Below are 25,389 nucleotides of genomic sequence, written 5' to 3' on the forward strand. Positions count from 1 at the left end.
ATTGCATAAAAATTCAAAATTTCTGTTTTTTTCACAAATAAACGCAGGTACTATCAAATAATTTTTACCATTGTCATGAAGTACAATATGTCACGAGAAAATAATGTCAGAATCACTGGGATCCGTTGAAGCGTTCCAGAGTTATAACCTCACAAAGGGACAGTGGTCAGAATTGTAAAAATTGGCCGGTCATTAACGTGCAAACCACCCTTGGGGGTAAAGGGGTTAAATTCTCCCTGGAAAAAAAACAAATAGTGGGAGATTAAGATTGGCAATTCTGCCTCAGTGCCAGTGCTGTGTGTGGCATCTGTCTCTAATTTTGTGCCACAGAACATATCTATATATATAATTGTCTAAGGGTTTTTCCGTCTGTCTGTCTGTCTGTCCTGGAAATCCCTGCTCTCTGATTGGTCGAGGCCGCCAGGCCTCGACCAATCAGAGACCAGCACAGCATCGACGTAGAAATCCCGCGTCTCTGATTGGTCGAGGCCACCAGGCCTCGACCAATCAGCAACGGGCACAGCGACGATGATGTCATAAAGGACGAAGAAATCCCACGTTTCTGATTCGGCACAGCATGGCGACGATGATGTCATAAAGGTTGCCTTAACCAATCAGCGACGGGCACAGTATCGACGTAGATGTCATAATAGTTGCCATGGCGACGATGATGTCATAAAGGTTGCCTTGACCAATCAGCGACGGGAACAGTCTGCCACGAATTCTGGAATCATCATTGTCCATATACTACGGGGACATGCATATTCTAGAATACCCGAGGCCAGGCCTCGACCAATCAGCAACGGGCACAGCATGGCGACGATGATGTCATAAAGGTTGCCTGGACCAATCAGCGACGGGCACAGTCTGCCGCGAATTTGCCTCGACCAATCAGCGACGGGCACAGTATCGACGTAGATGTCATAATGGTTGCCATGGCGATGATGATGTCATAAAGGTTGCCTTGACCAATCAGCGACGGGCACAGTCTGCCGCGAATTCGCCTCGACCAATCAGCGACGGGCACAGTATCGATGTAGAGGTCATAATCGTTGCCATGGCGACGATGATGTCATAAAGGTTGCCTCGACCAATCAGCGACGGGCACAATCTGCCGCGAATTCTGGAATCATCATTGTCCATATACTACGGGGACATGCATATTCTAGAATACCCGATGCGTTAGAATCGGGCCACAATCTAGTACTGTATAAGAGTGGGCCACATTTCTTCAATATTGTCCCATAAAAAATAAAAAGGGGGAGATTTTAATTGCTAGTGTCTGCATCAGCGTCAGTCCTGTTAGTGGCATATCTGTCTGCCACTGAAGCTGTGTACTGTTATACATTGGGCCTGATTTTCCCTGCAGTCTCACCCACCCATAAAGGGATATATAAATCCAACGGAAGTTTGAGTTCACCTTGTAACTGGTTTTACAGTAACAAATACCGTTAGTTTGGTTAAGTTTTTCAAACAATGAGGAAGTCTGGTGGAAGAGGTCGCGGCCGTGGGCGGTCATTGCCAGCTGGTAATGATGGTAGTGGTGGTGGAGCATAAAGTGTTCGTGGGAAAAGCAATATAGCACCTAAGTCTCGAGTTGTTGAGCCAGGTTCGTCGTCTGGCTACACAAGGCCTCGAACGCTCCCTTTTCTGGGAGTAGGAAAACCGCTTTTAAAGCCAGAGCAGCAAGAACAAGTTTTGGCTTTCCTTGCTGACTCTGCCTCTAGCTCTTTTGCCTCCTCTTCGGAAAGTGCAAAATGTAAAAGCAGCGTGTCGTCAGTGGATGTTCCCGGTCAGGGACAAGTCGCTTCCTTGCGTTCTTCACCCAGAACAACAGAGAAGGATGCGTCAGGCGACACAACGGGTTACTCCATGGAGCTCTTTACACATACCGTTCCTGGGTTAGAAAGGGAAATTGTTAACAGGCCATGCCCATTACAAGATGAATCGGACATGGTGTGCACAGATGCACAGACACAGCCTGATTATTATGCTGTTCCTTTGACTCAGATCACAACATTGCCCTCGCAGTGTACTGATCCAGAATCAGACCCTGATGAGACTATGGTGCCCCGTCACGAACGCTATACCACCAGCTTACACGGTGACACAGACGAAGTTGCACACGAGATAGAAGAGGAGGTCATAGATGACCCAGTTGTTCACCCCGATTGGCAGCCATTGGGGGAACAGGGTGCAGGCGGCAGTAGCTCTGAAGCGGAGGAGGAGGAGCCGCAGAAGGCATCAACAAAGCAACAGGTTCCATCTGCCAGGCCCGTATCTGGCCAAAAACGCGTGGTAAAACCAAAACCAGTTGTAGGACAGCGTGGCCATCCAGTTAAAGAAGCTCAGTGTGCAATGCCTGAAAAGGTATCCGATAGTAGAAAGAGTGCAGTCTGGCATTTTTTTAAACAACATCCAAATGATCAAGCAAAGTCATCCGTCAAAAATGTTCAACTACCTTAAGCAGAGGTCAGAATCTTAAAAGTCTAAATACAAGTTGCATGCGTAGACATTTAACCACCATGCATTTGCAAGCCTGGACTCACTACCAAACGTCCCTTAAGGTTGTAGCACCCTTGGCCAATGAAGCTAGTCAGCAACGCTACATCCCTTCCCTCACTGTAAGCCCACCATTTCCCGCACCACCTGCAGTAAATGTGCAGATTTCGTCGCCAGGCCAAAGCAGTCAGGGAATCACCAGTTTCGTAGTAGGAAACACTGCATGTAGGGCACCAGCAAGAATACCATCTCCAACCCTCTCTGTCTGCCATGTCCACCGGCACCCCCGCTAGTTCCACCATCTGCAGCTCTCCAGTCCAGCTCACCCTACATGAGACTCTCGTTAGGAAAGGGAAGTACTCATCCTCGCATCCGCGTACACAGGGTTTGAACGCCCACATTGCTAGACTAATCTCATTAGAGATGGTGCCCTACCGGTTAGTTGAAAGCAAAGCTTTCAAAGCCCTGATGGACTACGGTGAACCACGCTACGAGCTACCCAGTTGACAATTCTTTTCGAGAAAAGCTATCCCAGCCCTCCACCAGCATGTATAAACCGCATCGTCCATGCACTCAGGCAATCTGTGAGTACAAAGGTGCACCTGACAACAGATGCATGGACCAGTAGGCATGGCCAGGGATGTTACGTGTCCATCACAGCACACTGGTTTAATGTGGTGGATGCAGGGTCCACAGGGGCCAGCAATATTGGGACAGTTCTGCCTAGCCCACGGTCTAGGAAACAGTTGGCTGTAGGCGTTCGCCCCCCCCTCCTCCTCGTCCTCCTGCAGAAGCGAGAGCTCGCCCACAGACCGCAGTTGCTCGAGCACTCCATCCGCAGCTGCCACTGTTGCACATGAGGTGTCCCATTATGGGACAGCTAGTGGCAAGCGTCAGCAGGCTGTAATGGCAATTAAGTGTTTGGGCGACAACAGACACACCGCGGAAGTTCTGTCCGAGTTCTTGCAGAAAGAAACTCAGTCACGGCTGGGCACTGTACATCTTGAGGCAGGCAAGGTAGTGAGTGATAACGGAAGGAATTTCATGGCTGCCATCGCCCTTTCCCAACTAAAACACATTCCTTGCCTGGCTCACACCTTAAACCTGGTGGTGCAGTGCTTCCTGAAAAGTTATCCGGGGTTACCCGACCTCCTCCTCCTCCAAGTGCGCGGACTTTGCTCGCATATCCGCCGTTCGCCCGTACACTCCAGCCGTATGCAGACCTATCAGCGGTCTTTGAACCTTCCCCAGCATCGCCTAATCATCGACGTTGCAACAAGGTGGAACTCCACACTGCACATGCTTCAGAGACTGTGCGAACAGAGGCGTGCTGTTATGTATTTGTGGGAGGATACACATACACGGGCAGGCAGTTGGATGGCAGACATGGAGTTGTCAGGTGTGCAGTGGTCGAAGGTACAAGACCTGTGTCAAGTCCTTCAGTGTTTTGAGGAATGCACCCGGCTGGTTAGTGCAGACAACGCTATAATAAGCATGAGCATCCCCCTAATGCATCTGCTGATGCAAAGTTTGACGCACATAAAGGAGCAGGCGTCTGCAGCCGAGGAAGAGGGAAGCCTTGATGACAGTCAGCCATTGTCTGGTCAGGGCAGTCTACAGGACAAGGTAGCGGGCGAAGAGGAGGAGGACGAGGGGGATGATGGGGATGAGTATTTTTTGTATGAGGAAGCTTCTCCGGGGGCCAATAGCAACTGGTGGCGTTGCAAGGCCGGGTTCAGGGATTTTTAGAGAGACAAGTGACGTAGATTTGCCTGAAACTGCCCCTCAACCCAGCACAACCGCAGATTTGACAACTGGAACTTTGGGCCACATGGCGGATTATGCCTTACGTATCCTCAAAAGGGACCCACGCATTATTAAAATGATGACCGATGACGATTACTGGTTGGCCTGCCTCCTTGATCCTCGCTATAATGGCAAATTGCAAAATATCATGCCACATGAGAACCTCGAACAAATATTAGCAACCAAACAAGCAACTCTTGTTGACCGTTTGATTCAGGCATTCCCAGCACACAGCGCCAGTGATGGTTCTCACTCGAGCTGCAGGGGGCAACAGGGCAGAGGTGTTAGAGGTGCACAAATCAGAAGTGGCGTTGGACAGAGGGGTTTTCTGACCATGTTGTGGAGTGATTTCGCAATGACCGCAGACAGGACAGGTACTGCAGCATCAATTCAAAGTGACAGGAGACAACATTTGTCCAGTATGGTTACTAACTATTTTTCATCCCTTATCGATGTTCTCCCTCAACCGTCATTCCCATTTGATTACTGGGCATCCAAAATATACACCTGGCCAGAATTGGCAGAATATGCATTGCAGGAGCTTGCTTGCCCAGCAGCTAGTGTGCTATCAGAAAGAGTATTCAGTGCTGCTGGTTCAATATTGACTGAAAAAAGGACTCGTCTGGCTACCCAAAATGTTGATGATCTAACCTTCATTAAAATGAACCACTCATGGATTTCAAATTATTTTGCCCCACCTTTCCCGGCTGACACCTAGCTTTCCTATGAAAAAGGTCTTGTTTGTGGACTCGTCTTACTGACTGTTCCAATCTCTTTATTTGCAGCAGCTGTTTGTCCAGCATACAACATGTTCACACCTCCCTAAATGGGCTAGCTCCTCCCACGGGGCAGTGGTCGCGCCACTTGGCGCAAGCACCCGTGAGAGTGCCATTTGTCTGAAGAGGTAGGTGTGCCCGCTTTTGGTCGATGGCACTGCAACTGGGTCCCTCATAGTACAATAAAGTGTCTCTGGCGGTGGTGGTGCGCACCCAACATCAGACACACCGTTGTAACATGAGGGGCCCTGGGCCTGTACCGCCGGCCACAACAGAGTTTCCCCCCAGCTCAAACAGTGCTCTACCACTTGCAAAATTATCTCTCACAGCTCCACCAATGTTTAGTCTATGCGCTGACATCCTTCAATGCCTGGCACTGACAATACCAATTTGTTGACATGTATGATGCTAGTTAAAATAGTCAGGGTCAGTGTCCTATATTGACACCAGTAATTACTTAGCGCCAAATTACTATGTTTGAAACTCCGCAGAGGAGCCCACCCCTGTACCTAAGTATGCCACCCTTTTGTTTTTTGGTTTTGTTGTTTTGCGAGACATTAACATCTATTTATTTTTTGGGAGTACTGTGTCAGACACTCCTTCCAATCGTCCTCCGCTGACCACACCAATGCTGCTTGTGTACCTCTGCAAGATAATTCAAATTGCTTTGAGCCTAATTTTTTTATTTTAGGCCTACTAAGTCTGTCTGCGGTCCCTCGTTCCAATTGTCCCCCGCTGAACACAACAATGCTGCCTGTGTACCCCTGCAAGATAATTGAAACTGCCTTGAGCCAAATTTTTTTATTTTAGGCCTACTAAGTCTGTCTGCGGTCCCTCCTTCCATTTGTCCTCCGCTGAGCACACCAATGCCGACCGTGTACCCATGTAACTTTTTGTCATCCTGCAGTGAGCCTACTTTGTGGTGTAAGGCCTACTAGCAGTGTCTGTCTGCGCCACTTAATACAGCGGTCCTCCCCTAAAAAAAAAATGGCGGATTTTCAGCTTGTCAGAATTATAAAACTGCATTGGGGCCACAAGATTCGTTGTGGTCTACATACTGAGTCTTCTGCTCCAAGGTGTTCTCTCTGTTGCCTCTCCTTCGCTTCTATCTTGAAGCTCTTGTTAAGTAGTTGTTGAAACAACACTGCATTAGGCCTACAAGTTGGGTCTGGTTTGTAGAGACGATGTCTGCCGCTCCAAGGTGTTCTCCAGGTTGCCTCTCCATAGCTTCAATCTTCATGCTCTTGTTAAGTAGTTGTTGAAACAACATTGCATTAGGCCTACAAGTTGGGTCTGGGTTGTAGAGACGGTGTCTCCCGCTCCAAGGTGTTCTCCAGGTTGCCTCTCCATAGCTTCAATCTTCATGCTCTTGTTAAGTAGTTGTTGAAACAACACTGCATTAGGCCTACAAGTTGGGTCTGGGTTGTAGAGACGGTGTCTCCCGCTGCAAGGTGTTCTCCAGGTTGCCTCTTCATAGCTTCAATCTTCATACTCTTGTTAAGTAGTTGTTGAAACAACACTGCATTAGGCCTACAAGTTGGGTCTGGGTTGTAGAGACGGTGTCTGCCGCTCCAAGGTGTTCTCCAGGTTGCCTCTCCATGGTGTTCTCCAGGTTGCCTCTCCATAGCTTCAATCTTCAAGCTCTTGTTAAGTAGTTGTTGAAACAACACTGCATTAGGCCTGCAAGTTGGGTCTGGTTTGTAGAGACGGTGTCTGCTGCTCCAAGGTGTTCTCCAGGTTGCCACATAATCGAAGCTGCATAGAGCCTATTTTGTTATTTTAGGCCTACTAAGTCTTTCTGCGGTCCTTCCTTCCAATTGTCCTCCACTGAGCACACCAATGAAGACCGTGTACCCATGTAACCTTTTTTAAACCTGCGTCGAGCCAACTTTGTGGTGTAAGGCCTACTTGCAGTGTCTGGCTGCGCCACTCAATACAGCTGTCCTCTTTAAAAAAATGACCTGCAATTATCAGGTTTTCAGCCTATCGGAATTTTAAAACTGCAGTGGGGCTACTAGTTTGGTTGGGGCCTACTAACAGTGTCTGCCGCTCCTTGCTGTTCTCCTGGTTTCCTGTCCTGAAATTCCATTTTCAGGCTCTCGTTAAGTAGTTGTTAATGTTAGACTGCATTTGGCCTACTAGTTGGGTTGGGGCCTACTATCGGTGTCTGCCGCTCCTTGATGTTCTCCTCCACTGAACAAACCAGTGCCGCCTGTTTACTTCTGTTACCAATTTTGAACTGCATTTAGCCTACTTACTGATTTGGGCCTACTCACTGTGTCAGCCTCTCATTACTGTTGTACTCCACTGAACAAAGCAATGCCCCCTGGTTAGTCCTGTTACCAATTTTGAACTGCATTTAGCCCACTTTATTCTTTGGGCCTATATCTGTGTTTCCTCCTCATCCTGCCCATTGCCCAGCCAGTGATAGATGAGTCTGCTGGTACATTGACCCATAACGCAACATTCCCCGTGCACGCTACACAGCAAGATTGTGACCCTGCTGAAAGTCAGGTTCCCCTTCCCGCATACCATACCACCTTACACAGGGACAAAGAGGAAGGTGCAGATGAAAGTGTAGGTTCCTTCATCAGGTGGGGGAGGAATACTCGTTGGCGACGTCACTGGCACAGGGCCCCTCATAGTATGCAAAAGTGTCGCTGCCGGAGGGAGGCGCCCCCGCTGTGCAAACACACCGCCGTACTTTGAGGGGCCCTGTGCCAGTGCCAATGCCAACGAGTGGGCCCCCCCTGCTTGCTCAGGATCACAGCACTTGCAAAGTTGAAATACTTACCTCTCCCTGCTCCACTGCCGTGACGTGGTCCAGATTTCCTGGGCCCGCTAAATACTTGAACCAGCCCTAACCCCCACAACTTTAGCCAAATGACCCCCAATTTCCAATGCCTTACTATTATTATAAGGTAAATTAAGATTGACAAGCTTCAGTAACAAGAATGTATGTTTTTGCCATTAAAATGGGCACTGTACATGTTTTCCTGTCCTCCACTCACTGCCGACTATGCTCCCCCATTGACTTGCTTTGGGTTTCGTGTTTCGGTCGATCCCCGACTTTTCGCGATAATCGGCCGATTCCACTCGACTCGACTGTTGAGATAGTCGGGTTTCACAAAACCCGACTCGACCCTAAAAAACTAAAAGTCGCTCAACCCTACTCAGTAGTGTGTGCGGCCTCCACGTGCCTGTATGATCTCCCTACAATGCATGGGCATGCTCCGGATTAGGTGGCGGATGGTCTCCTGAGGGATTTCCTCCCAGACTTGGACTAAAGCATCCGCCAACTCCTGGATAGGGTTGAGCGAAACGGGTCGTTCATTTTCAAAAGTCGCCGACTTTTGGCAAAGTCGGGTTTCATGAAACCCGATCCGACCCCTGTGCGGGGTCGGCCATGCGGTACGCGACTTTCGCGCCAAAGTCGCGTTTCAATGACGCGAAAAGCGCCATTTCTCAGCCAATGAAGGTAAACGCAGAGTGTGGGCAGCGTGATGACATAGGTCCTGGTCCCCACCATCTTAGAGAAGGGCATTGCAGTGATTGGCTTGCTGTACGCGGCGTCACAGGGGCTATAAAGGGGCGTTCCCGCCGACCGCCATGTTACTGCTGCTGATCTGAGCTTAGGGAGAGGTTGCTGCCGCTTCGTCAGAAGCAGGGATAGCGTTAGGCAGGGTCCATTAACCACCAAACCGCTTGTGCTGTAGCGATTTCCACAGCCCAACACCACCTTCGGTGTGCAGGGACAGTGGAAGCTACATTTTTTTTTTTTCTCAGCGCTGTAGCTCATTGGGCTGCCCTAGAAGGCTCCCTGATAGCTGCATTGCTGTGTGTACGCCGCTGTGCAAACCAACTGCTTTTTTCAAAGCACAAATCCTCTTGTTCCTTCCTTTCTGCACAGCTATCTTGTTTGTTTGTCCACACTTTTTATTTAATTTGTGCATCAGTCCACTCCTTATTGCTGCCTGCCATACCTGGCTGAGATTACTGCAGGGAGATAGTAATTGAAGGACAGTTCCTTTTTTTTTTTTTTTTTTTTTGTGGGAGATTAAGATTGACATTTCTGCTAGAGTGCCATCCCTGTCTGTGTCATCTCTCACTCAGTGGGCCATAGAAAGCCTATTTATTTTTTTGCTTGATTTGGGTTCTAAAATCTACCTGAAAAAATCACTACATCAATCAGTGGGAGAAAAATATTGGCCTCAGGGCTTGTGTGCCACTCCTTACTACTGTGTGTGCCATCTCTCACTCAGTGGGCCATAGAAAGCCTATTTATTTTTTTGCTTGATTTGGGTTCCAAAATGTACCTGAAAAAATCACAACATCAATCAGTGGGAGAAAAATATTGGCCTCAGGGCTTGTGTGCCACTCCTGACTCCTGTGTGTGCCATCTCTCACTCAGTGGGCCATAGAAAGCCTATTAATTTTTTTGCTTGATTTGGGTTCTAAATTCTACCTGAAAAAATCAATAAATCAATCAGTGGGAGATTAATATTGGCCTTTGGGCTTGTGTGCCAGTCCTAAGCGTGCCATCTCTCTCTCTCAGATAGTGGGCCATAGAAAGCCTATTTATTATTTTTTTTATTGGGTTTATAAATTTTCCCTGGAAAAAAAAAAAAAGTGGGAGATTAATATTGGCCTCTGGGCTTGTGTGCCAGTCCTGAGCGTGCCATCTCTCTCACAAATAGTGGGCCATAGAAAGCCTATTTATTTTTTTGGTTGATTTGGGTTCTAAATTCTACCTGAAAAAATCAATAAATCAATCAGTGGGAGATTAATATTGGCCTTTGGGCTTGTGTGCCAGTCCTAAGCGTGCCATCTCTCTCTCTCAGATAGTGGGCCATAGAAAGCCTATTTATTATTTTTTTTATTGGGTTTATAAATTTTCCCTGGAAAAAAAAAACAAAAAAAGTGGGAGATTAATATTGGCCTCTGGGCTTGTGTGCCAGTCCTGAGCGTGCCATCTCTCTCAAAAATAGTGGGCCATAGAAAGCCTATTTATTTTTTTGGTTGATTTGGGTTCTAAATTCTACCTGAAAAAATCAATAAATCAATCAGTGGGAGATTAATATTGGCCTTTGGGCTTGTGTGCCAGTCCTAAGCGTGCCATCTCTCTCTCTCAGATAGTGGGCCATAGAAAGCCTATTTATTATTTTTTTTATTGGGTTTATAAATTTTCCCTGGAAAAAAAAAAAAAGTGGGAGATTAATATTGGCCTCTGGGCTTGTGTGCCAGTCCTGAGCGTGCCATCTCTCTCACAAATAGTGGGCCATAGAAAGCCTATTTATTTTTTTGGTTGATTTGGGTTCTAAATTCTACCTGAAACAATCATTTTATTTTATTTTGTTTCTAAATTCTTCCTGAAAAATTCATTTTTTTGTATTTTTTTTTTCTAAAGTCTCCCTGAAAAAAAAAAAAAAATCAAATCAGTGGGAGATTAATATTGCCCTTTCTGCTTGTGTGCCAGTCTTGACTCCTGGGTGTGCCATCTCTCTCTCTCTCTCCAATTGTGGGCCATAGAAAGCCTATTTTTTTTTTGCTTGATTTGGGTTCCAAAATCTACCTGAAAAAATCACTAAATCAATCAGTGGGAGATAAATATTGGCCTCTGGGCTTGTGTGCCACTCCTGACTCCTGTGTGCGTCATCTCTCACTCAGTGGGCCCTAGAAAGCCTATTTTTTGTTTTATTTGTTTTCTAAATTCTCCCTGAAAAAATCATTTTATTTTATTTGGTTTCTAAATTATTCCTGAAAAAATCATTTTTTTTGTATTTTTTTTTTCTAAAGAATCCCTGAAAAAAAAAAAAAAATCAAATCAGTGGGAGATTAATATTGCCCTTTCTGCTTGTGTGCCAGTCTTGACTCCTGGGTGTGCCATCTCTCTCTCTCTCTCCAATTGTGGGCCATAGAAAGCCTATTTTTTTTTTTGCTTGATTTGGGTTCCAAAATCTACCTGAAAAAATCACTAAATCAATCAGTGGGAGATAAATATTGGCCTCTGGGCTTGTGTGCCACTCCTGACTCCTGTGTGCATCCTCTCTCACTCAGTGGGCCATAGATAGCCTATTTTTTTTTTATTTGTTTTCTAAATTCTCCCTGAAAAAATCATTTTATTTTATTTGGTTTCTAAATTATTCCTGAAAAAATCATTTTTTTTGTATTTTTTTTTCTAAAGTCTCCCTGAAAAAAAAGAAAAAAAATCAAATCAGTGGGAGATTAATATTGCCCTTTCTGCTTGTGTGCCAGTCTTGACTCCTTGGTGTGCCATCTCTCTCTCTCTCTCCAATTGTGGGCCATAGAAAGCCTATTTTTTTTTTTTGCTTGATTTGGGTTCCAAAATCTACCTGAAAAAATCACTAAATCAATCAGTGGGAGATAAATATTGGCCTCTGGGCTTGTGTGCCACTCCTGACTCCTGTGTGCGTCATCTCTCACTCAGTGGGCCCTAGAAAGCCTATTTTTTGTTTTATTTGTTTTCTAAATTCTCCCTGAAAAAATCATTTTATTTTATTTGGTTTCTAAATTATTCCTGAAAAAATCATTTTTTTTGTATTTTTTTTTTCTAAAGTCTCCCTGAAAAAAAAAAAAAAATCAAATCAGTGGGAGATTAATATTGCCCTTTCTGCTTGTGTGCCAGTCTTGACTCCTGGGTGTGCCATCTCTCTCTCTCTCTCTCCAATTGTGGGCCATAGAAAGCCTATTTTTTTTTTTTGCTTGATTTGGGTTCCAAAATCTACCTGAAAAAAAATCACTAAATCAATCAGTGGGAGATAAATATTGGCCTCTGGGCTTGTGTGCCACTCCTGACTCCTGTGTGCGTCCTCTCTCACTCAGTGGGCCATAGAAAGCCTATTTTTTTTAATTTGTTTTCTAAATTCTCCCTGAAACAATCATTTCATTTTATTTGGTTTATAAATTCTTCCTTAAAAAATCATTTTTTTTTATTATTTTTTTTTTCTAAAGTCTCCCTTTTAAAAAAAAAAAAAAAAAATCAGTGGGAGATTAATATTTACATTTGCGCTTCAGTGACAGTCCTGCGTGTGTGGCATCTCTCTCATTTGTTGCCACCAACAACTGAGTGTGTAACATTGTGCCTGATTTTCGTTGTGGTCTCACCCACCTGTTAAGGCGTAGCTAAATCATACTGAAGTTATAGCTCACCGTGTAAGTTGTGTGACAGCAACAAATACCGTTAGTTTGGTAACGTTTTTAAAACAATGAGGAAGTCTGGTGGAAGAGGTCGTGGCCAGGGGCGTTCATTGTCAGCTGGTAATGAGGGTAGTGATAGTGGTGGAGCATCAGGTGGTCGTGGGAAAAAAAATATTGCACCTAAGTCTGGAGCTGTGGAGCCAGGTTCGTCGTCTGGCTACACAAGGCCTCGAACGCTCCCTTTTCTGGGAGTAGGAAAACCGCTTTTAAAGCCGGAGCAGCAAGAGCAAGTTTTGGCTTATCTTGCTGACTCAGCCTCTAGCTCTTTTGCCTCCTCTCGTGAAACTGGTAAAAGTAAAAGCAGCGCGTCGTTAGTGGATGTTCACGGTCAGGGACAAGTCGCTTCCTTGTCCTCTTAAGCAAAAACAACAACAGAGAAGAATGCAGCAGGCGACACAACGGGTTACTCCATGGAGCTCTTTACACATACCGTCCCTGGCTTAGAAAGTGAAGCAGTTAACAGTCCATGCCCATTACAAGTTGAATCTGACATGGAGTGCACTGATGCACAGCCACAGCCAGACTACTATGCTGGTCCTTTGACTCAGACCACAACATTGCCCTCGCAGGGTGCTGATCAAGAATCAGACCCTGATGAGACTATGTTGCCCCATCACGAACGCTATACCACCGACCGACACGGTGACACAGACGAAGTTGCACACGAGCTACAAGAAGAGGTAATAGATGACCCAGTTCTTGACCCCGATTGGCAGCCATTGGGGGAACAGGGTGCAGGCGGCAGCAGTTCTGAAGCGGAGGAGGAGGGGCCGCAGCAGGCATCAACATCGCAACAGGTTCCATCTGCCGGGCCCGTATCTTGCCCAAAACGCGTGGCAAAGTCAAAACCTGTTGGAGGACAGCGTGGCCATCCGGTTAAAGCTCAGTCTGCAATGCCTGAAAAGGTATCCGATGCTAGAAAGAGTGCAGTCTGGCATTTTTTTAAACAACATCCAATTGATCAGCGCAAAGTCATCTGTCAAAAATGTTCAACTACCTTAAGCAGAGGGCAGAATCTGAAAAGTCTCAATACAAGTTGCATGCATAGACATTTAACCACCATGCATTTGCAAGCTTGGACTAACTACCAAACGTCCCTTAAGGTTGTAGCACCCTCGGCCAATGAAGCTAGTCATCAACGCAACATCCCTTCCGGCAGTGTAGGGCCACCATTTTCTGCACCACCTGCAGTATCTGTGCAGGTTTCTTTGCCAGGCCAAAGCAGTCAGGGTCAGGGAATCACCAGTTTCGTAGTAGGAAACACTGCATCTAGGGCACCGGCGGCAACAATACCATCTCCCACCGTCTCTCAGTCTGCCATGTCCACCGGCACCCCCGCTAGTTCCACGATCTCCAGCTCTCCAGTCCAGCTCACCCTACATGAGACTATGGTTAGAAAAAGGAAGTACTTAGCCTTGCATCCGCGTACACAGGGTTTGAACGCCCACATAGCTAGACTAATCTCGTTAGAGATGATGCCCTACCGGTTAGTTGAAAGCAAAGCTTTCAAAGCCCTGATGGACTACGCTGTACCACGCTACGAGCTACCCAGTCGACACTTTTTTCCAGAAAAGCCATCCCAGCCCTCCACCAGCATGTTAAAGAGCGCATCGTCCATGCACTCAGGCAATCTGTGAGCACAAAGGTGCACCTGACAACAGATGCATGGACCAGTAGGCATGGCCAGGGACGTTACGTGTCCATCACGGCACACTGGGTAAATGTGGTGGATGCAGGGTCCACAGGGGACAGCAAGTTTGGGACAGTTCTGCCTAGCCCACGGTCTAGGAAACAGTTGGCTGTAGCCGTTCGCACCCCCTCCTCCTCCTCCTCGTCCTCCTGCAGAAGCGAGACCTCGTCCACAGACCGCAGTCGCACAACCACTCCATCCGCAGCTGCCACTGTTGCACACCAGGTCTCCCATTATGGGGCAGCTACTGGCAAACGTCAGCAGGCTGTATTGGCTATGAAGTGTTTGGGCGACAACAGACACACCGCTGAAGTTCTGTCTGAGTTCTTGCAGAAAGAAACGCAGTCGTGGCTGGGCACTGTAGATCTTGAGGCAGGCAAGGTAGTGAGTGATAACGGAAGGAATTTCATGGCTGCCATCTCCCTTTCCCAACTGAAACACATTCCTTGCCTGGCTCACACCTTAAACCTGGTGGTGCAGTGCTTCCTGAAAAGTTATCCGGGGTTATCCGACCTGCTCCTCAAAGTGCGTGGACTTTGCTCACATATCCGCCGTTCGCCCGTACACTCCAGCCGTATGCAGACCTATCAGCGTTCTTTGAACCTTCCCCAGCATCGCCTAATCATAGACGTTGCAACAAGGTGGAACTCAACACTGCACATGCTTCAGAGACTGTGTGAACAAAGGCGGGCTGTTATGTTTTTGTGGGAGGATACACATACACGGGCAGGCAGTAGGATGGCAGACATGGAGTTGTCAGGTGTGCAGTGGTCGAAGATTCAAGACATGTGTCAAGTCCTTCAGTGTTTTGAGGAATGCACACGGCTGGTTAGTGCAGACAACGCCATAATAAGCAAGAGCATCCCCCTAATGCGTCTGCTGATGCAAAGTTTGACGCACATAAAGGATCAGGCGTCTGCAGCTGAGGAAGAGGAAAGCCTTGATGACAGTCAGCCATTGTCTGGCCAGGGCAGTGTACAGGATGAGGTAGCGGGCGAACAGGAGGAGGAGGACGAGGAGGATGATGGGGATGATTATATTTTTAATGAGGAAGCTTTTCCGGGGCCAGTGGAAATTGTTGGCGCGGCAAGGCCGGGTTCTGGTTTTTGGAGGGACACAAGTGACGTGGATTTGCCTGAAACTGCCCCTCAACCAAGCACAACCACAGATTTGAGAACTGGAACTTTGGGCCACATGGCGGATTATGCCTTACGTATCCTCAAAAGGGACACACGCATTACTAAAATGATGAACGATGACGATTACTGGTTGGCCTGCCTCCTTGATCCTCGCTATAAAGGCAAATTGCAAAATATAATGCCACATGAAAACTTGGAACTAATATTAGCAACCAAACAATCAACTCTTGTTGACCGTTTGCTTCTGGCATTCCCTGCACACAGCGCCCGTGATCGTTCTAACACGAGCTGCAGGGGCCAGCAGACCAGAGGTGTTAGAGGGGCAGAAATCAGAAGTGGCGTTGGCCAGAGGGGTTTTCTGACCAGGTTGTGGAGTGATTTTGCTATGACCGCAGACAGGACAGGTACTGCAGCATCAATTCAAAGTGACAGGAGACAACATTTGTCCAGTATGGTTACTAACTATTTTTCATCCCTTATCGACGTTCTCCCTCAACCGTCATTCCCATTTGATTACTGGGCATCAAAATTAGACACCTGGCCAGAATTGGCAGAATATGCATTGCAGGAGCTTGCTTGCCCGGCAGCTAGTGTCCTATCAGAAAGAGTATTCAGTGCTGCAGGTTCAATACTAACAGAAAAAAGGACTCGTCTGGCTACCCAAAATGTAGATGATCTAACCTTCATTAAAATGAACCACAACTGGATTTCGAAATCTTTTGCCCCACCTTGCCCGGCTGACACCTAGCTTTCCTATTTAAAGGTCTTGCCTGTGGACTATTCTGAACGACTTTTCCAATCTCGTAATTTGCAGCACCTGATTGTCCAGCATCCGACATGTTAACACCTCCCTAAATGGCCAAAGTCCCCACACGGGGCCGTGGTATCGCCACTTGGCGCCAGCACCCGTGAGAGTACTGTTTGTCTGAGGAGGTGGGTGTGCCCGCTTTTTGTCGACGGCACTGCCACTAGGTCCCTCATAGTACAATAAAGTGTCTGGCGGTGGTGGTGCGCACCCAACGTCAGACACACCGTTGTAATATGAGGGGCCCTGGGCCTGTACCGCCGGCCACAAGACAGTCCCCCCCCCCCCAGCTCAAACAGTGCTCTACCACTTGCAAAATTTTCTCTCACAGCTCCACCAATGTTTAGTCTATGCGCTGACATCCTTCAATGCCTGGCACTGTCAATACCATTGTATTGACATTTTTCTTATGTTAGGCCTTCGAAGCCTGTCTGCGGTCACTCCTTCCACTAAGCCTCCACTGACCTGTCTACTGCTGCCCGTGTTCCCCTGGAACCAATTTTAAATTGCCTACAGCCCAATTTTTGTTATGTTAGGCCTTCGAAGCCTGTCTGCGGCCCGTTCTTTCCACTACTACTACACAGACCAGGCCACTGCTGCCCGTGTTCCCCTGGAACAAATTTTAAATTGCCTACAGCCAGCCCAATTTATTATGTTAGGCCTTCGAAGCCTGTCTGCGGTCCCTCCTTCCACTAGGCCTCCACTGACCTGTCTACTGCTGCCCGTGTACCCCTTGAACCAACATCAGAAAATATAAAAATAAGTATTTTGCTTATAAAAAAGAAAATACTGGAGAGATATCAAATGCAGACATTTAAACATTAAAAACAAACACATACAACAAAAATCTGGTACAGTACTAAAAATGGCCACCAGCTACAATAACTTTCTCCTGCAAGTAGTTAACTGAAAGTTTTTTTCAATTTAAAACACAGATATGGCATCCACCGAGTGTTGTCCTGTCGCGTCTTCTTTATATTATTGCCAAGAAGATGCAAAACAATGAAAATAATAAAATCATTATTTACCAAAAAAATAGAGTAAGTCAAAACCACATTGCAAATAAACATTCATTACAAATAAAGAAGCAGGGCGCGTCCGAGGGTGAGTATATACCTAATAAGAATATAATCACCCTCGGACGCGCCCTGCTTCTTTCCGACAGCCTTCCTTCCTAAGAATCAGCCCTTCCGTGGTGTAGAGAGAGGGTGTGTTACACTCCAAGGTGTTCCCCAGGTTGCCTTTCCTGAGCTTCGATCTTCATGCTCTCGTTTAGTAGTTGTCGGAAAGTAGGCTGCATTAGGCCTACAAATTGGGTATGGGGTGGAGAGAGATGGTGTGTTACACTCCAAGGTGTTCCCCAGGTTTCCTTGCCATTGCTTCGGTCTTCCGACTCTCGTTTAGTAGTTGTAGAAAACTACACTGCATTAGGCCTACAAAATGGGTATCGGGTGGAGAGAGATGGTGTGTTACACTCCAAGGTGTTCCCCAGGTTTCCTTGCCATTGCTTCGGTCTTCCGACTCTCGTTTAGTAGTTGTACAAAACTACACTGCATTAGGCCTACAAAATGGGTATCGGGTGGAGAGAGATGGTGTGTTACACTCCAAGGTGTTCCCCAGATTTCCTTGCCATTGCTTCGGTCTTCCGACTCTCATTTAGTAGTTGTAGAAAACTACACTGCATTAGGCCTACAAAATGGGTATCGGGTGGAGAGAGATGGTGTGTTACACTCCAAGGTGTTCCCCAGGTTTCCTTGCCATTGCTTCGGTCTTCAGACTCTCGTTTAGTAGTTGTAGAAAACTACACTGCATTAGGCCTACAAAATGGGTATCGGGTGGAGAGAGATGGTGTGTTACACTCCAAGGTGTTCCCCAGGTTTCCTTGCCATTGCTTCGGTCTTCCGACTCTCGTTTAGTAGTTTTAGAAAACTACACTGCATTAGGCCTACAAAATGGGTATCGGGTGGAGAGAGATGGTGTATTACACTCCAAGGTGTTCTCCAGGTTGCCTTTCCAGAGCTTCGATCTTAATGCTCTCGTTTAGTAGTTGTTGGAAACTACACTGCATTAGGCCTACAAAATGGGTATCGGGTGGAGAGAGATGGTGTGTTACACTCCAAGGTGTTCCCCAGGTTTCCTTGCCATTGCTTCGGTCTTCCGACTCTCGTTTAGTAGTTGTAGAAAACTACACTGCATTAGGCCTACAAAATGGGTATCGGGTGGAGAGAGATGGTGTGTTACACTCCAAGGTGTTCTCCAGGTTGCCTTTCCTAAGCTTCTATCTTCAGGCTCTCGTTAAATTGTGGTTAAATGGAACAACTGCATTTGGCGTACTAGAAGATGCAAAACAATGAAAATAATAAAATCATTATTTACCAAAAAAATAGAGTAAGTCAAAACCACATTGCAAATAAACATTCATTACAAATAAAGAAGCAGGGCGCGTCCGAGGGTGAGTATATACCTAATAAGAATATAATCACCCTCGGACGCACCCTGCTTCTTTCCGACAGCCTTCCTTCCTAAGAATCAGCCCTTCCGTGGTGTAGAGAGAGGGTGTGTTACACTCCAAGGTGTTCCCCAGGTTGCGTTTCCTGAGCTTCGATCTTCATGCTCTCGTTTAGTAGTTGTCGGAAAGTAGGCTGCATTAGGCCTACAAATTGGGTATGGGGTGGAGAGAGATGGTGTGTTACACTCCAAGGTGTTCCCCAGGTTTCCTTGCCATTGCTTCGGTCTTCCGACTCTCGTTTAGTAGTTGTAGAAAACTACACTGCATTAGGCCTACAAAATGGGTATCGGGTGGAGAGAGATGGTGTGTTACACTCCAAGGTGTTCCCCAGGTTTCCTTGCCATTGCTTCGGTCTTCCGACTCTCGTTTAGTAGTTGTACAAAACTACACTGCATTAGGCCTACAAAATGGGTATCGGGTGGAGAGAGATGGTGTGTTACACTCCAAGGTGTTCCCCAGGTTTCCTTGCCATTGCTTTGGTCTTCCGACTCTCATTTAGTAGTTGTAGAAAACTACACTGCATTAGGCCTACAAAATGGGTATCGGGTGGAGAGAGATGGTGTGTTACACTCCAAGGTGTTCCCCAGGTTTCCTTGCCATTGCTTCGGTCTTCAGACTCTCGTTTAGTAGTTGTAGAAAACTACACTGCATTAGGCCTACAAAATGGGTATCGGGTGGAGAGAGATGGTGTGTTACACTCCAAGGTGTTCCCCAGGTTTCCTTGCCATTGCTTCGGTCTTCCGACTCTCGTTTAGAAGTTTTAGAAAACTACACTGCATTAGGCCTACAAAATGGGTATCGGGTGGAGAGAGATGGTGTATTACACTCCAAGGTGTTCTCCAGGTTGCCTTTCCAGAGCTTCGATCTTAATGCTCTCGTTTAGTAGTTGGTGGAAACTACACTGCATTAGGCCTACAAAATGGGTATCGGGTGGAGAGAGATGGTGTGTTACACTCCAAGGTGTTCCCCAGGTTTCCTTGCCATTGCTTCGGTCTTCCGACTCTCGTTTAGTAGTTGTAGAAAACTACACTGCATTAGGCCTACAAAATGGGTATTGGGTGGAGAGAGATGGTGTGTTACACTCCAAGGTGTTCTCCAGGTTGCCTTTCCTGAGCTTCTATCTTCAGGCTCTCGTTAAATTGTGGTTAAATGGAACAACTGCATTTGGCGTACTAGTTGGTTTGGGGCCTACTAACAGTGTCTGCCGCTCCTTGCTGTTCTCCTGGTTTCCTGTCCTGAAATTCCGTTTTCAGGCGCTCGTTAAGTAGTTGTTAATGTTAGACTGCATTTGGCCTACTAGTTGGGTTGGGGCCTACTATCGGTGTCTGCCACTCCTTGCTGTTCTCCTCCACTGAACAAAGCTGTGCCGCCTGTTTACTACGGTTGCCAATTTTGAACTGCATTTCGACTACTTACTGATTTGGGCCTACTCTCTGTGTCAGCCTCTCATTCCAGTTGTCCTCCACTGCAATGCCCCCTGGTTATTCCTGTGTTACCAATTTTGAACTGCATTTAGCAACCTTTATTCTTTGGGCCTATATCTGTGTTTCCTCCTCATCCTGCCCATTGCCCAGCCAGTGATAGATGAGTCTGCTGGTACATTGACCCATAACGCAACATTCCCCGTGCACGCTACACAACAACATTGTGACCCTGCTGAAAGTCAGGTTGCTCTTCCCGCATACCATACCACCTTACACGGGGACAAAGAGGAAGGTGCAGATGAAAGTGCAGGTTCCTTCATCAGGTGGGGGGAGGAATACTAGTTGGCGACGTCACTGGCACAGGGCCTCTCATAGTACGCAAAAGTGTTGCTGCCGGTGGGAGGCGCCCCCGCCGTGCAAACACACCGCTGTACTTTGAGGGGCCCTGTGCCAGCGCCAATGCCAACGAGTGGGCCCCCCCTGCTTGCTCAGGTTCACAGCACTTGCAAAGTTGAAATACTTACCTCTCCCTGCTCCACTGCCGTGACGTGGTCCAGATTTCCTGGGCCCACTAATTACTTGAACCAGCCCTACCCACCACAACTTTAGCCAAATGACCCCCAATTTCAAATGCCTTCCAATTATTATAAGGTAAATTACGCTTGACAAGCTTCATTAAGAAGAATGGATGGTTTTGACATTAAAATGGGCACTCTAGGTGTTTTCCTGGCCCCCACTCACTGCCGACTATGCTGCCCCATTGACTTGCATTGGGTTTCGTGTTTCGGTCGATCCCGACTTTACGTCAAAATCGGCCGATTTCACTCGACCCGACTTTTGAGATAGTCGGGTTTCGCGAAACCCGGCTCGACTCTAAAAAGGTCAAGGTCGCTCAACTCTACTCCTGGACAGTCTGTAGTGCAATGTGATTTGGTGGATGGCACGAGACATGATGTCTCAGATGTGTTCAATCAGATTCAGGTCTGGGGAACGGGATGGTCAGTCCATAGCTTCAATGCCTTCATCTTGCAGGAACTGCTGACACACTCCAGCCACATGAGGTCTGGCATTGTCTAGCATTAGGAGGAATCCAGGGCCAGCTACACCAGCATATGGTGTCACAAGGGGTCTGAGGATCTCATCTTGGGACCTAATGGCTGTCAGGATACCTCTGGCAAGCACATGGAGGGCTGTGCGGCCCTCCAAAGAAATGCCACCCCACACCATTACTGACCCACTGCCAAACCAGTCATGCTGAAGTATGTTGCAGGCTGCAGATCGCTCTCCATGGTGTCTCCAGACCCTGTCACATCTGTCACATGTGCTCAGTGTGAACCTGCTTTCATCTCTGAAGAGCACAGGGTGCAAGTGGTGAATTTGCCAATCCTGGGGTTCTCTGGCAAATGCCAAGCGTCATTCACGGTTTTGGGCTGTGAGCACAACCCCCATCTGTTGATGTCAGGCACTCAGACCATCTTCATGGAGTCGGTTTCTAACCGTTTGTGCAGACACATGCAGATTTGTGGCCTGCTTGAGGTCCTTTTGCAGGGCTCTGGCAGTGCTCCTCCTGTTCCTCCTTGCACAAAGGCTGAGGTAGCGGTCCTGCTGCTGGGTTGTTGCCATCCTACGGCCCCCTCCATGTCTCCTGGTGTACTGGCCTGTCTCTTGTTAGTGCCTCCAGCCTCTGGACACTATGCTGACAGACTCAGCAAACCTTCTTGCCACAGCTCGCATTGATGTGCCATTTTGGATGAGCTGCACTACCTGAGCCACTTGTTTGAGTTGTAGAGTCTGTCTCATGCTACTACGAGTGTGAAAGCACAACCAACATTCAAAAGTGACCAAAACATCAGCTAGAAAGCATTAGTACTAAGATGTGGTCTGTGGTCCCCACCTGCAGAACCACTCCTTTATTGTGTCTTGATAATTGCCAATAATTTCCATCTGTTGTCTATTCCATTTGCACAACAGCATGTGAAATTGATTGTCAAACAGTGTTGCTTCCTAAGTGGACAGTTTGATTTCACAAAAGTTTGATTTACTTGGAGTTATATTATTGGGGCTAGCGGAACGCACCGACTAAATATAGATGTTTTTGTTGCTATTGGTGCGTTTGCAGCTCGGGGTCCACCGTGCAGGAGAACCTGCTGCTAGCAAACGGCGGCACTATATGGCGGTATGGACTAACTCAGTTAATTCACCGAGTAGCCGTGAAAGCAAAGCACTGTGCCCTGTTGGACTTCACAGAGGCACAGGCTAACTGCCCAAACAGAGAGCAGTCAGTGGTCACGCATGCACACAAAACTCCTCGCCGGAGGTGCCAGCATTCTAGGGGCTTATTTCAGCCAGGTCCCTGAATACATACAAACACAATCTCCTCGCCGGAGGTGCCAGCATTCTAGGGGCTTATTTCAGCCAGGTCCCTGAATACATACAAACACAATCTCCTCGCCGGAGGTGCCAGCATTCTAGGGGCTTATTTCAGCCAGGTCCCTGAATACATACAAACACAATCTCCTCACCGGAGGTGCCAGCATTCTAGGGGCTTATTTCAGCCAGGTCCCTGAATACATACAAACACAATCTCCTCACCGGAGGTGCCAGCATTCTAGGGGCTTATTTCAGCCAGGTCCCTGAATACATACAAACACAATCTCCTCGCCGGAGGTGCCAGCATTCTAGGGGCTTATTTCAGCCAGGTCCCTGAATACATACAAACACAATCTCCTCGCCGGAGGTGCCAGCATTCTAGGGGCTTATTTCAGCCAGGTCCCTGAATAAATACAAACACAATCTCCTCGCCGGAGATGCCAGCATTCTAGGGGCTTATTTCAGCCAGGTCCCTGAATACATACAAACACAATCTCCTCGCCGGAGGTGCCAGCATTCTAGGGGCTTATTTCAGCCAGGTCCCTGAACACATACAAACACAATCTCCTCGCCGGAGGTGCCAGCATTCTAGGGGCTTATTTCAGCCGGGTCCCTGAACACACTCTTACGTGACCACACTGGCGCAAAGCACATAACATAGAACAATACTAGCGAGCCTTAAATAGTTGCAGCACCTTAAAGGACCTTCCTAGATGGACCAATGAGAGGCTGCCACAGAGTGTGAGCACCTAGAGGACTTTCCTGAAAGGACCAATGGCCTTAGGTGCAGAAACTGATCATGTGACCCTCGATCTCCACTGAAAGATCTTACTCTGGGCATGCTCAGAACGAGAAAAGCAGGACTTAGTCCCAGAAGCGTCTGCTCGCCGCTGCCCAGCACTGACTCCAATGGCAGAAGCAGGAAAAGCAGCAATAACTCTTTGTACAGAGTCAGACTGAGCGAGACGCTGGGACCGACGTCTCCGCTGAGCAGGCTCCACTGCGGCAGGAGAAAAATAGGAGACCGCAGCGGAGATGGCCTGAGATTCCCCCTGTGCAGAGGCGGGAACTCGACCCCTAACATTACCCCCCTAGGGCCCCCCTCCTTGGGCCTCGCTACGTTCAAAGGCAGCAATGAGCTGCGGAGCCGAATGTGCTCAGCAGGCTCCCAGGACCTATCCTCAGGACCATAACCCTTCCAGTCCACCAAATAAAAGTTTTTGCCACGAACCACCTTGCACCCCAAAATAGCGTTCACTTCGTAATCGTCTGTAGACGAACCCGATGTCCCGGCAGATGACTCAGAAAACCGGGACATGTATATGGGCTTAAGGAGGGACACATGAAAGGTGTCGGTGATACCTAGGCGTGGAGGAAGGGCTAGACGGTAGACCACAGGATTAACCTGTTCGAGGACCTTAAAAGGACCCAAGTAGCGAGGTGCAAACTTAGTGGAATCAACACACAGCCTGATGTTACGAGCGTAGAGCCACACTAAGTCGCCAGGAGCAAAGGTCGGGGCAGGGTGCCGATGTGCATCGGTGGAGGACCTCATCCTCTCCTTGGAGGCCCGGAGGGCATCCTGGGTGCGGTCCCAAATGTCTCGTGCCTCCACTGCCCAGTCTGCCACCCTGGAGTCAGCAGAGGACATGGGCATAGGCACAGGAACCCGCGGATGCTGGCCGTAATTAAGGAGCAAAGGAGTCTGATCGATGGAGACAGCGTTGTTAAGGGCAAACTCTGCCCACGGTAACAAGGATGCCCAGTCATCCTGCCTGGCAGAAACAAAATGTTGTAAATAAGTGACCAGAGTCTGATTGGCTCTCTCAACCAACCCATTCGTCTCGGTTGATAAGCCGAGGAGAGATTTAACTCATTACTGAGTAGACGACAAAGCTCCCTCCAGAATCGAGACGCAAACTGGGGTCCCCGGTCACTGACAATCTTGTCCGGCATACCGTGTAAGCGAAAGATATGCTTGATGAACAAGGCTGCCAGAGCCCGTGCAGAAGGTAGCCGTGGAAGAGGCACCAAATGAACCATTTTGGAAAAATGGTCGGTGATCACCCAGATAATGGTGCAGCTACGAGACTTGGGTAAGTCCACCACAAAGTCCATCCCTACCATCTCCCAGGGCCTGTCCACCACCGGCAGAGGGTAAAGCAACCCAGCTGGCCGTTGCTGAGGGGACTTGTTCTTGGCGCAAGAGACACACGCCCGAACATAGTCTGCGACATCACAAGCCATATGCGGCCACCAGTATGTCCTCGCCAGTAACGCAGATGTCCTTTTGGAACCAAAATGTCCACCCACCCTGGACGAGTCTGCCCAAGAGAGAACCTCCGGTCACAAACTGGATGGTACAAAAGTCTTGCCCGGAGGCACAGACTCTAGCGAAACCGGGGCCACAGTTCTCAGGCTCTCGGTGGGGACAATAAGCTGAGGCTCCTCTTCCTCCTCCACAGATGACACAATGGAGTGAGAGAGAGCGTCAGCACGAATGTTCTTCTCCCCAGAAAGAAAATGGAGGGTGAAATGAAACCGGGAGAAGAACAAGGACCATCTGGCCTGGCGAGAATTTAACCGCTGGGCTGTCTGCAGGTACATCAAATTTTTATGATCTGTGAAGACTTGGAAGGGAAAATGAGCTCCCTCCAAGAGATGTCTCCACTCCGAGAAAGCCAACTTCATGGCTAGCAACTCCCTGTCCCTGATGGAATAATTCCTATCTGCTGGTGAGAAGGTCTTAGAAAAGAAGAAGCAAGGATGCTTCCGACCTTAAGCATCCTTTTGGAAGAGAACTGCTCCAGCACCAACAGATGAGGTATCCACCTCCATGATAAATGTCTCATCTACATCGGGGCGATGTAGGATGGGAGCGCTAGCAAAGTGTGACTTTATGGAGTTAAAGGCCTTGGAGACAATTTTGGATTTGCCCCCTTATTGGTTAGGGCAACCAAGGGAGCTACCAAAGTTGAGAATTGCAGAATGAACTGGCGATAATAATTAATAAACCCCATAAAGCGCTGCACCGCTTTAAGAGAATGGGGTTCCTGCCAGTCCATCACAGCCTGTAGTTTGGCAGGATCCATAGCCAATCCCTGGGCAGTGATGATATAGCCTAGGAAAGGTAAGGACTCCTGCTCGAAC

The sequence above is a fragment of the Ranitomeya imitator genome, chromosome 5, assembly GCF_032444005.1.
Source record: "Ranitomeya imitator isolate aRanImi1 chromosome 5, aRanImi1.pri, whole genome shotgun sequence".
Taxonomy (NCBI): domain Eukaryota; kingdom Metazoa; phylum Chordata; class Amphibia; order Anura; family Dendrobatidae; genus Ranitomeya; species Ranitomeya imitator.